Below are 12,535 nucleotides of genomic sequence, written 5' to 3' on the forward strand. Positions count from 1 at the left end.
CTGCTTCTTTGTACTTTCCAACTGGCCTTCCTGTCCCCCACGTCCCTCCCCCTAGGACCCCTGCTGCTCCCACCTCTAATTTTGTTTCAACGTCAGCCTCCCGATTCGAACCTGGGATCGTAGCAGCAGCGCGGTTCCGGACTGAAGCGCCTAGAACCGCTCGGCCACGGCGGCCGACCAATATGTTATTCCGCGCTAGTTTGGCTACGAAACCCCATTTCTAACACCCTACGCAATCAGACGTGTGTATGATTATATCTGATCAAAAAGTAAGTTACTCTTCTAAGCTATAGCAATTTATTAAACCACATACACATAGACAACACGGTTAAGACAACATACAATGTGTCCACTTTTCCACATCCTCAAGGGACTGTAAACATCTCTCGGAATGGGCAACCAACTATTCGATTCCGGATGCCTAGAAATAACCTCCGGTGCTATGTAACACCTTGATGCAACTACTTTCACCGAGCGAGGTGGCGCAGTGGCTAGCACACTGGACTCACATTCGGGAGGACGACGGTTCAATCTCGCTTCCGGCCATCCTGATTTAGGTTTTCCGTTATTTCCCTAAATCGCACCAGGCAAATGCCGGGATGGTTCCTTTGAAAGAGCAGGACCGATTCCCTTCGCCGTCCTTCCCTAATCCGATGAGACCGATGACCTCGTTGTCTGGTCTTCAAATGACCCTGAGCACTATGGGACTTAACATCTGAGGTCATCAGTCCCCTAGAACTTAGAACTGTTTAAAGCTAACTAACCTAAGGACATCAGACTCATCCATGCCCGAGGCAGGATTCGAACCTGCAACCGTAGCGGTCGCTCGGTTCCAGACTGAACGTTGTCTGGTCTCCTTCCCCAAAAACAACCCAACAACCAACCAATTTCACCTTCTCATCGTTTCGGAATCGTCCACCAAGATCCGCTTTCATCTTGCCGAACATTGGTAATTGTTTGGCGCTTGGTTTGGACTATACGGAGGCTGTTACCATATCTCCTACTTGAATCGCTGGAGCAGTTCTGACGTTTGGTGGGCTGAGTGCGGTGTTGCTTTGTAGTGCAACAAAGTCGCACTGGCGATCAATTTTCCTTTAATTGCCTTACGCAACGGGTACAACGTTTGACAGAACGAAGCAGAGTTGACTGTCGTACTTCTCGGCATATCGGCATAAATTCCACGTGCAAAAAAAAAAAAAAAAAAGTCATCACCTTTCCGGCTGAAGGTTGGACCCTGGCAGTCTTTCGTTGTGGTGATGTGGTATGCATCCATTTCGCCGATGTTCTGTTTGTTTTGGAGGTGAAGTGGAGGATGCACCTTTCATCTCCTGTGATGATTCGCCGCATAAACTCCGCGCCGTCCACAAAATATCGTTCGAAAAATGCCAGTGACAGTTGGAAAACTTGTCCCTTGTCAACAACGATAAGCAACCGTGGGACCCATGTGGCACACGGTTTGCGATATCCAACGTGCTGGTAAACCATGGAGAGCACTCCACCATACGCAATGTTCAGCGTGCTGGCAACTTCCTGCTGTGTTATGCGCCTATTCTCTCTAATGGTCACATCAAAACGGTCAACATTTGCAACAGTACTGGACGTTGCGTGCGTGCCTGCCGTCGCGATATTCATCATTGACATCCGCGCGTTCGACGTGAAATTGCTTACATCACTTTACAGTACCTGAGCGTCATAATGCACGCTCACCATATACAGTAGCGAATAGATGATGAATGTCAGCGCAGTTGAGCCATTTAGCCCACAGAAATCAGATTGTTGTACGTAGTTCTAATTTGCATTGAACATCAAGTAGACGCGCCATTGAGCATAGCCAGCTCTGCACACTTAACACAACAGGATACCACACAACTCTTGCTATCGGACGCGGCAGCAGTTACTGTTGCGTGCTACACATTGGCCACGGTCTCGACACTCAGCGTGCTCTCCTGGGGAGCTAGTGTAACTCACTTTTTAATTCGTCCTCGTATCTGTGGCATCGAGCTTCCAAACGGAATATCCAATTTAAATGAAATTTTTGTTGTTTGAAAGCTGATTTAAAAGCTGATTTAATCGGGACAGTTCTTAGCTACGTTCCATGAGAGTCAGTTCAAACATTTAAATTTAATCAGGTAAACATGGTGAAGGGATTTTCCGCCAGCGCGCTCTCTTGATACACGCTATGTAATATGTATGAACTACATCAAATTGCGTATTACGAGATTGTAGAACTCAAAGATTTATACAAAAGTCTGCGAGAACATATGCGCCGGCCGTGTGGCTGAGCGGTTCTAGGAGCTTCAGTCTGGAACCGCGAGACCGATACGGTCGCAGGTTCGAATCCTGCCACGGGCATGGATGTGTGTGATGACAAATGGGTTCAAATGGCTCTGAGCACTATGGGACTTAACATCTGCGGTCATCAGTCCGCTATAACGTAGAACTACTTAAACCTAACTAACCTAAGGACATCACACACATCCATGCCCGAGGCAGGATTCGAACCTGCGACCGTAGCGGTCGCGCGGTTCCATTGTAATGTCCTTAGGTTCGTTCGGTCTAAGTAGTTCTAAGTTCTAGGGGACTCATGACCTCAGATGTTAAATCTCATAGCGCTCATAACCATTTGAACACTTGAGAACATATGTTTATCTCCTAAATATGACTAACAATCATGATTTTTATCTTTCGTACTCGTCCGTTACAGAACCTACAAAGCAGAAAATAGCTGATTGTGACTCAAATGTTAAAGATAATCACATGCTCTCGCAGACTCCTTTGTTGTTCTTTCTGACGTCTACAATTCAGAACTAAATCAGATGATTTTAACCTAGTACTTTGGGGCAGCTTATTGCAGGGGAGCGTAATGGCAGCCCAGTTTCTGCAACTTGATGTAGAAATAGCGCCACTGCTTACTGCTAAGTTACCTAAGTTAGCTAAATATATACTAAATCACAGCCGAAGAATGTATGTGGGAATTAAAAGAAAAAAGATGTAGATCATATAAGTGAAAAATATTTCGCATCGCAGCTTCGTGTTTCATCCTGGAAAGTATTTGTGTGGATGTGAGGATAGAGAGCCGATCGTACCAAATCTACTAGTAAAAAACAAATTTAAAAACCATGGGATAAAACTAATATCAAAATTTTAAAAATCCCTGACAGAAAAACCTCTAAAAAGTAAAAAAGATAATATTGCATGCTGCCGGCATTGAGAGGTGGACATGTCACCCAAATTCACTAAAGAAATCCATGTTAGTTACGCTAATACACTCAACCCCGTTCAACTACCACAGTTCCTGTCATGCAACAGACTATTTATGGAGGAAATTATTTTATGGCCCAGTTTGAGTATCGTCTTAGATATAATTCTATTTACGATAATTTAATAGCTGATCACTCAATTTCAGGCAGACGGCGCTGATAATAAAGGTGAAATTCAACTATTAAATAATGCAATAACTTTGGTATCACAAAGTGATTTATTGTGAGAGTTCCTGAGGTAAGAGGGGTGTTTGAAAAGTCAATGCAAAGTACGAGAGATGGCACCATCGGCGTGTATCGATGTCATGTTTAGTTAATAGCATCTTTGGAAAGAACGCACACCAAGTTTCACCCATACTGGTCTATTTTTTGTGTTTAGCATTCGTGTGAATGAAGGAAGTCGAGTGATTGTCAAAAATTGGACGAAAAAGAATTTCGTGTGGTGATTAAACATTACTTTATGAAAAGCAAAGCGCCTCGGGAGACTAAAGAGAAGCTTGATAAACATTACGGTGACTCTGCACCTTCTATTAGAACAGTTTATAAGTGGTTTCAATATTTTCAGTGTGGCCATAAGGGCACAAGTGATGCTGAACGTTCTGGGCGCACTGGGGACGTTACGACTCCTGAAATCATTGATAAAATCCGTGATATGATGATGGATGACAGAAGAAGGTGCGTGAGATTGTTAGTGCTGTGGGCATCTCGAATGAATGGGTACATAATATTTTGCGTAAACATTTGAGCATGAGAAAGCTGTCCGCAAGATGGGTTCCGCGATAGCTCACGCTTGACCAAAAACGGATGCAACTGTCCAGGAAGAATCCGCAGGATAGATGAAACGTGGATACATTACTATACTCCTGAGACCAAAGAACAATCTAAACAATGCGTTACCAAGGGAGAATCTGCATCAAAAAAGGCGAAGACCATTCCTTCGGCCGGAAAGATTATGGCGACTGTCTTTTGGGATTCGCAAGGGGTAATCCTCATCGACTATCTGGAAAAGGGTAAAGCTATTACAGGTGCCTATTGTTCATCGTTATTCGAACGTTTGAAAACCGAGCTACAAGAGAAACGCCGGCGATTGGACCGCAAAAATGTCCTTTTTCATCATGACAATGCACCAACACACACCTCAGCAGTTGAGGTAGCAAAATTGATGGAAACAGGATTCCAACTGGTTTCACATCCCCCCCCCCCTATTCTCCAGACGTGGCTACCTCGGACTACTATTTGTTTCCCAATTTGAAGAAATGGCTGGGGGGACAAAGATTTTACTCAAACGAGTAGGTGATTGCAGCAACTAACAGCTATTTTGCAAACTTGGATAATTCCTATTATTCAAAAGGATCAACAAATTAGAACGGCGTTGGACGAAGTGAATAAGTCTAAATGGATACTACGTCAAAAAACAAAAAAGGTTTACCCCAAACATATAAGTAGTTTCTACTTTTACACGGACTTTACAATCGCCCCTCGTATTACAAGACGAAAATATTGACTCGAATATAAATACGAACAGTGTAACTTGGGTAATGAGATGTTGGCTGAATTCGTGTGTAGGATCAACTATGACGTTACTGAGCCCTACAAAGTTTGTGAGTGAGCGTATGAGTTAACACGTTACCCTGACTGTTACAAACAAGAACTACCTGGGAAGAGAGCCCTTGATACAGATCACACATGCAAGCCAAGCTGTGTATGACGACAAGGCAAAAGCATAAGCTGGGACGCTTCAAATTAATTAGAGAATTACCTACTGCGGCGGTGCTGCAAATACATTACCACTTGCTACACTGGCCGCGCGCTTTTGTTCGGAGCACAGGGATGCTGTTTGCAGCTGCTGTAAGTAGGCTGTTTATGTTTTCTTATTGGCAACATTACGTAGTGCTCTGTATGAAAATCACTGGCTGTGCTGTGTGCAGTCTGTGGCTAGTATGCATTGTTGTCTGCCATTGTAGTGTTGGGCAGCTGTATGTTAACAGCGCGTAGCGTTGCGCAGTTGGAGGTGAGCTGCCAGCAAAGGTGGATGTGGGGAGAGAAATGGCGGAGTTTTGAAATTTGTAAGACTGGATGTCATGAACTCCTAAATATATTATGGCTATTAAGGTAAATACATTGTTTGTTCTCTATCAAAATCTTTCATTTGCTAACTATGCCTATCAGTAGTTAGTGCCTTCTGTAGTTTGAATATTTTATTTAGCTGGCAGTAGTGGCGCTCGCTGTATTGAAGTAGTTCGAGTAACCAAGATTTTAGTGAGGTAAGTGATTTGTGAAACGCATAGGTTAATGTTAGTCAGGGCCATTTTCTTGTAGGGATTTTTGAAAGTCAGATTGCGTTGCGCTAAAAATATTGTCTGTCAGTTTAAGCACAGTCTTGTATAATTGTTCAAAGGGGGCGTTTCATATGTCGACCCTTAGCCGAGGATACCTCACTGGAATCTTCTGAATTTTTTTTGTAGTTTGTGTAATTAGTGTAGATTTTGTTTATTGCTAGCTTGTAATTGTAGAGAGAATCTCCTTTGTAGTAGCAGTCTTTCATTGTTGTACAGTAAAACAGGTGTGGCACACATGTAAATTTGCACCAAGTATTTCGCAGCTTGCAATTAACTAGATATTATTTTCAGCGCTATGTTAATGTATTCTCTTATTTTCTGTGTTATCGTGTGAAATATTGTGACAATAATGGCGTGTGAAAAACGTAACACTAGAATCCAAATTAAACAGAGAAATAATAGTGACGACGAGCGTAGCGTACCAGCATCGCTGTGTAATGAATTAACAGACATTCAAAGTAGTAATTTGGTAACTGTGCATAGGGAAATGGAGCGGGCGTCAAATAATGGTGTAGACAGTGAAACAGGTAGGGAACAGGGAAGCTTTATCGATCGATCGGTCGGCAACAGCTCGCCTCAGGAATCGGGAATGACAGAACACAATATCGCAAATACTGTAGACTCTGGTTTTGGGTTCTCACCGTTTTCTCAAATGAGTCAAGACACATTTTCCGCTTGTCAAAATGTGAATGTTGCCGGTGCAAATTCACTGCCGAAAAGCACTGAGGAACATGTTTCAGACACCAGTGCATTGTTATTACAATTAATGCAACAAATGGGACAAAAGCTTCAAAAGTTAGACACAATGGAACAAAATCTTCACACCACGCTTGAACAAACACGTGAAGATTTAACTACTGAGTTACATAAAATCGAATCGAAAGGTCAAAAAGTCTGTAACGACGTAAAAACACAAATTTGTGAGCATTTTCAACCTACTTTTTCGCGGCATGAAAATGCATTACAGAATCACGAAGCACCCATAAAAGAACTGCAAATTATTGTTCATGAAAATTATGAGACCTTGCAAGCTAAAATTGACTCAGTTGCATCTACCGATTCGGTTACGCAATTTGCAAAAACTCAGGAAAACTTAAAGGACACAGTAGAAAGACACATGGAGGAAATTAGTTCATTATCAGAGAAAGTAGTTGAACTTTCGGATCAGCTAACTAATTTATCTACGAAGGTAGATGATGATCTGAATGACACAAAACCGGTAGTCTTTAATGACACAGAAGAGTGCGAACAAATTAGTAAATTCAAACAAAATCAGAATCAAATTAATACGCAACACCAAAGAGAAATCCGGGAAGTACAAGATCAACTGACACAAGTAATACAAAAATTACATATTTCAGAGGACACTCGCGCTCCAACACGGGAAGAGGGACTTAGAAATACGGAACAACCACAAAATAATAACACAGGACACTTCGGAAATTATGAAAGAAATTGGCAAGGCACACCGAATTTTGAGATGGAACCGCCGAAACGACGTAACAATGACCAACATGTGACTCGCTGACATGATGATTTTGACTATAAGCTGTTCATTACTACACGTAAATTCAAAACATTTAAGAATTCTGGCAACGACATTCATCCACAAGCATGGCTCCATCAAACCTCTCATTGTTTTCCTCCCAACTGGTCATTAGATCACAGATTAGAATTTATGTGGGGCTACTTAGAGAGTGAACCAGCTGTAAGAATGCGATCGGTCATTCACGATTGTCACAGTGAAGGAGAATTTTACCATGCCTTCCTCTCAGCATATTGGTCTCAAGCTACACAAGACCGAGTAAAACATAGCATCATAATGATGAAACATTTCGAACAATCTGAATTTTCCAGTCTTGTGAAATATTTTGAAGACATGTTGCACAAGAATCAGTACCTGTCAAACCCATACAGCCACTCAGAACTCATCCGCATTTGCTTAATCAAATTACCTGAACAATTACGACATATTATTTTGGCAGGACGTTGCAAAGACGACATTGAAGCTTTTCAGGGACTCTTACAAGAATTAGAAATTGACATTGATAATCGCGGAACGCGAAAACAGGAACACAACAATTACAGGTCACATCGGTCGCAATTCCGCGATGAAAGAAATAATAACTGGACACGACAAGGCTATTCTCACAACACAAATCGTGACCAAAACAGACACCACACGTATGACAACCGTTGGCAGAGTAGTAATAACTACAGGGAAAGATCACCTCTCCGCGGTAATGACTATCACAGAGACAATCAGAGAAACAGACAATATGGGAACCAAAATAAATATTATCAAGGGAGACAGAATAACTATAGACGCAACGGTCCAGCACGCAGTTACGATTCAGGGAGAAATTCTCCACCACGTGACCGACAAGAAAGAAACTATGGAATCTACCGACATGACGACAGATGATATGATCGTAACGACAGACCTGAATTGCATCAGAACTGGCGGGATTTAAACAGGGCAGGGCCCTCTCGACAAGGTGAATTTGTAGAAGAACCCCAATAACGACGCGCGCCAACAAAGGAACAGACAATGACTCGCACTACAGGCAGCCGCATGCGCCGGCTGGCTCAGAGAATAATAACATAGACGCTAACCTTGAGAAAAATTTTAGCATTCCTCACCGACGTATAATTCGTTTCAAGTTGAACCTTTGCATACTAGGAAGAGTAAAGGATTGCACCACATTTCACATGTAAAACCGTTTAGTGAGAGGTAATCTGCTTTTTAAATTAGTCTTTGCTATAAAATTTTTCATTTCACATTACTAGTACGCTTCGTCAGACTTAGAAACTGTTCACATGCAAGTATGTTTTAAAGTTAACTATCCAGTCTAGAACCTTGCGAACATATTTAGACAGTAATTACCACTGCATTGTGATAGTGACCAGAGGACACAGTGTTACTGTGTGTGTACGTTCTTGCTTGTTAGTTGCACGATTACGTAATGACTATCAGGCTTACATACTCAGGACATATACTAGTACTGCTAATGAGATTTTAATGCAACATTTTGGTTTGCTTCAAAATACATTCTGTATTTAAAGTACTTTCAGTGAGATACCAGATGACATAGTGGTTAGTTTATGTGACAGCTACATGATTTTATCACGACACTACTAATGAGTGACAGTTTACAATGTTGCTTTTGCAGCGTTTCTGTTTTATATCTGCACAGTTTTCTGTTTTATTCTGGAAGGTAAAACATGTTTTGGTAGTAACTTTTGTGATATAGCTACAATGAGACAGCCTTTTCCGTAGCACAATAATACGTTACAGTACAGTACTTTCTTCATCACAACAATAAGCGTAATAACTACTATATCTATACACAAAGCATTTCACTTTTGTTTATCATGAGGTAAGTACATTGACTTCTGCAGAACTTAGCTTTCGGAGGACGATAACTACGAGAGTTCCACAGAGATTATCTTCCACCATGACGCACAGTTTAGCGCTACAGTACACGTATTTGAGTGATTAATTTCGCACTTAATACATTTATTTTTTTAAGATATTTGAAGTACAATGATACAAGGGTTTTCCGTGATACATTTCATTCCATTGCTGTAATCTGTAACACCTGAGGGTAAAATTACATTAATCCTCAGGGGGGTACACGCTTACTTTGTGTACCATATGTGTGGCAAGCACAAGGATCCCTAGCTAATATGGTATTTGCTTATACAGCTTTACACATCGGTACCATATTTCTCTAACACATAAATTACACAGCTATCTGAGAGAGACAAACATTTTTTTTTACTATGTCAGTGACAGATGTTTACGCAATTACACAGCTGGATAACTTCACATTTATAAAATTGTATTTTGTCTATACTTTGTGAACTGTTCATATTTTTTTTGGAACCATTGATACTATGAGAGCTTTGAATGGTGTATTCGGTATGGGATCATGATTTTTAAAGTACGTTTGAGGTAGATGACACTATTGAAATGAGCAGAGAATTTTTTTTAGGTTTTGAAATTATTGGAGGAAGCTACTACGATTTTGAGAGTTGACTGAGGTGTTATGATATTATTACTATGACTATGTGTATTATGCTGTTGTGGTATGTTTATTATCAATAAGCTGATGCTATATCAGTTATTTGAGTATGCTACGTATCTGTTATGATGAAATATTGAAGAAGTGTCGACGAATAAGGTAAGGAATAGTGAGTAGTTGTTATGGATTCTGGTTTGTGAAAAAGGTTGTTGGAAATCAAGAATCGTACTTCGAGTTATGAAATGTATGTAAATGCATGAATGTATTAAAATGCCGACAAAAATTTTTTGGACTCTGTTATATCAATAGGATTTTGTTTCTACAGATTTGTAATGCAAATTCTTGACCTGTGAAATATTTTTATATGAGACTGTCACTGTAGCGGAAACTGCTGTCGTAAATATTTCCGTAAGAAAGTTAAGTGACCACGTGCACGTAATGCGTCGTGGGCACCCAGCTGTGTCAGATGCCTGGAGAAAAAGCCATTAGTGTGTGCCTTTCAGAGGCACAGGTGGAAAAAAAGAGGCCATTATCCTCCCTATTGACATTCCTTTGTAGAAAGCATCGTAAATACGACACCCTCAAACTTGAAAACATGATTACACTGTAGAGTTCTTAATTTATGATATTTACTTAAATGAAATGATGAGAAACATTTCATGTCTATTGTCTTGCTAGTTGAAAGATTGTTTACTGCATTATGAAATACCATATGGCTAGTGAATGACGTTCAATGCCTTGCTGTGCCTATTTTGTTTAATATCTAGTTCCTACCTGCACTGCAGCATTGGTTAAAATAAAATTTTATAGATATACTAATACAAATATTTTATGCCTACAGATCCAGTAAAAAATAACTTTATGATGGATGTACTCCAAAAAAATGAGGGAGCACAAAAAGGCATTTCCACTTCACAGGAATTGCATACGGAATTTTCTTTTCAACTACTTGGTAATTTTTTTGGTAGAATAACTTCTTGTGGTGCACCACTTTAATTACATAGACATTAAGATGTGAATATACATTTCCCTTGTCTGCATTGTTGTCTTTAATGTAATATTTTTTTCTGCTTGAGCTATGTCATGTTTAGATATAAGTTATTTCATTTGCTGCTGCTGTTTGCCAGGCATCGTGTTACTGAATTTGACTTTGTGTTACTCTGCTAAGCCAGTTTACTACTGATTTATTTTTCTTGTTTGCTGCTCATTGCCTTATACAGTATTAGTTGTAATATTGTTGCTTAGTTTGCCAATTTGTATTTTTTTGTCCTTGCTGTTTGTGTTAATTTGTTATGTGCTGCTGCATTGTCTCATCCCTTTGTATATATATCTGAGCTCAGTAGATTTAAGTTAGCTTAAGAGGGGGTAGACTATATAAGAAACTAACTATGATGAATCCGAAGAAATGCATTGAGAAGCTATAAGAAAATGGTTTGGCCAAAAAAGTAGTGCACAGTGGAGAAAGACTATTTTTGAAAGAGGATGTGAACAGAATTCAGAAAGTATGCTTGGATAGGATTTTTTTTTTTTTTTTTTTTTTTTTTTTTGCTCGAGCAAATGTTGAAATAAGAGGGACGATATATGGAATGAAGTTTTGGGTTGGACTGCAGTACCAAATGTTACACTGAAAACGAACCCTGACCTTCCCATTGTGTTATCCCCCCTATGTGTTTGTGTACTCTTGTATATTTGCATTTTTCCTGTCTTTATGTGTTTAGCTAATAAGAGTTATGTTGTAGAATTATTCTAATAATGTTATTTCCTTTGTAAATATATTTAGACATTATTTATTCTGTTCTGTTTTAATGCTCATGTGTGAAGTTGATGTTTCAAAAGTTATTCTGATATTTTATGTATGTACTCATCTGATAATCCCTGTAACACTGATGTATATGTTTCGATTCTTTTGTAAAGCCTGTACTACAAATGCTATCTGTATTGTTTTGTAGTTGTATTCTTATGTTATAAAATTGTAATTGACACCAGTTCATCATATTATTAACTTGTAAGTTCCATTTCACTGCACACGTTTCTGTTGGTCATAGTATATGGACAATATGTGAAAAGTAGGGACTGTTAGTGTTTGCACAAGTGTTAATAATTCGGCAAGGGACTGGATAACAGCATTGCTGGTTCTAAGGACAATTCCAAAAACTTTGTGAGTGCACAAGTGGTGGCTATGGACTTGCTATATTGTCTGCAAGACTCTTCGATGGTGATTGTGCACCTGCACAGTCACAACAGATGGCTACTGGCCAACTCTACAAGGACTACAGTGGGTCTGCATCTTTGATAACCCACCAATACCATTATTTCTACAAGGACTGCAGTGGGTCTACACCTCTGGTGGCCCACCAATACCACAATCTCTACCTGAACTGCAGTGGGTCTGCACGTCTGGTGCCCCACCAAACCGTAATCTCAACCAGAACTACAGTGGGTCTACTCTGTGATGACCTACCTACCAACATTCTTCAAAACGTCGAATGACTCTGCTGTGTGTTTGCTCTGTTGTGGCCCGTTACCTGTCTGCATGTCGAGAGTCAGCACTGTATTTTCGTTGGAAGGACAGCACTACTTCTTCAAGACTGCATGGAAATCCACTACTTCTATGTGCATTTTCTTTTACTGCTCAGACTTTGAGAAAAACACTGCAATTTTACTGTGATGAATGATCAGGAGTGTCTTTATGGACTGTGAGAAAATATTAGCTTTTGACCAACATTGTATCAATAAGTGTGTGCATTTGATTTCTTTGTTGTTGTAATTATGAAAAATTTTTTCAAACATGTATTGGCCCCTGCCCAAAACAATTTGTAAAACTTTTTGTGGGGAGCGTGGGGGCTATGTAAGTAGGCTGTTTATGTTTTCTTATTGGCAACGTTACGTAGCGCTCTGTATGAAAATC

Source organism: Schistocerca serialis, chromosome 7, assembly GCF_023864345.2.
Source record: "Schistocerca serialis cubense isolate TAMUIC-IGC-003099 chromosome 7, iqSchSeri2.2, whole genome shotgun sequence".
NCBI classification, from domain to species: domain Eukaryota; kingdom Metazoa; phylum Arthropoda; class Insecta; order Orthoptera; family Acrididae; genus Schistocerca; species Schistocerca serialis.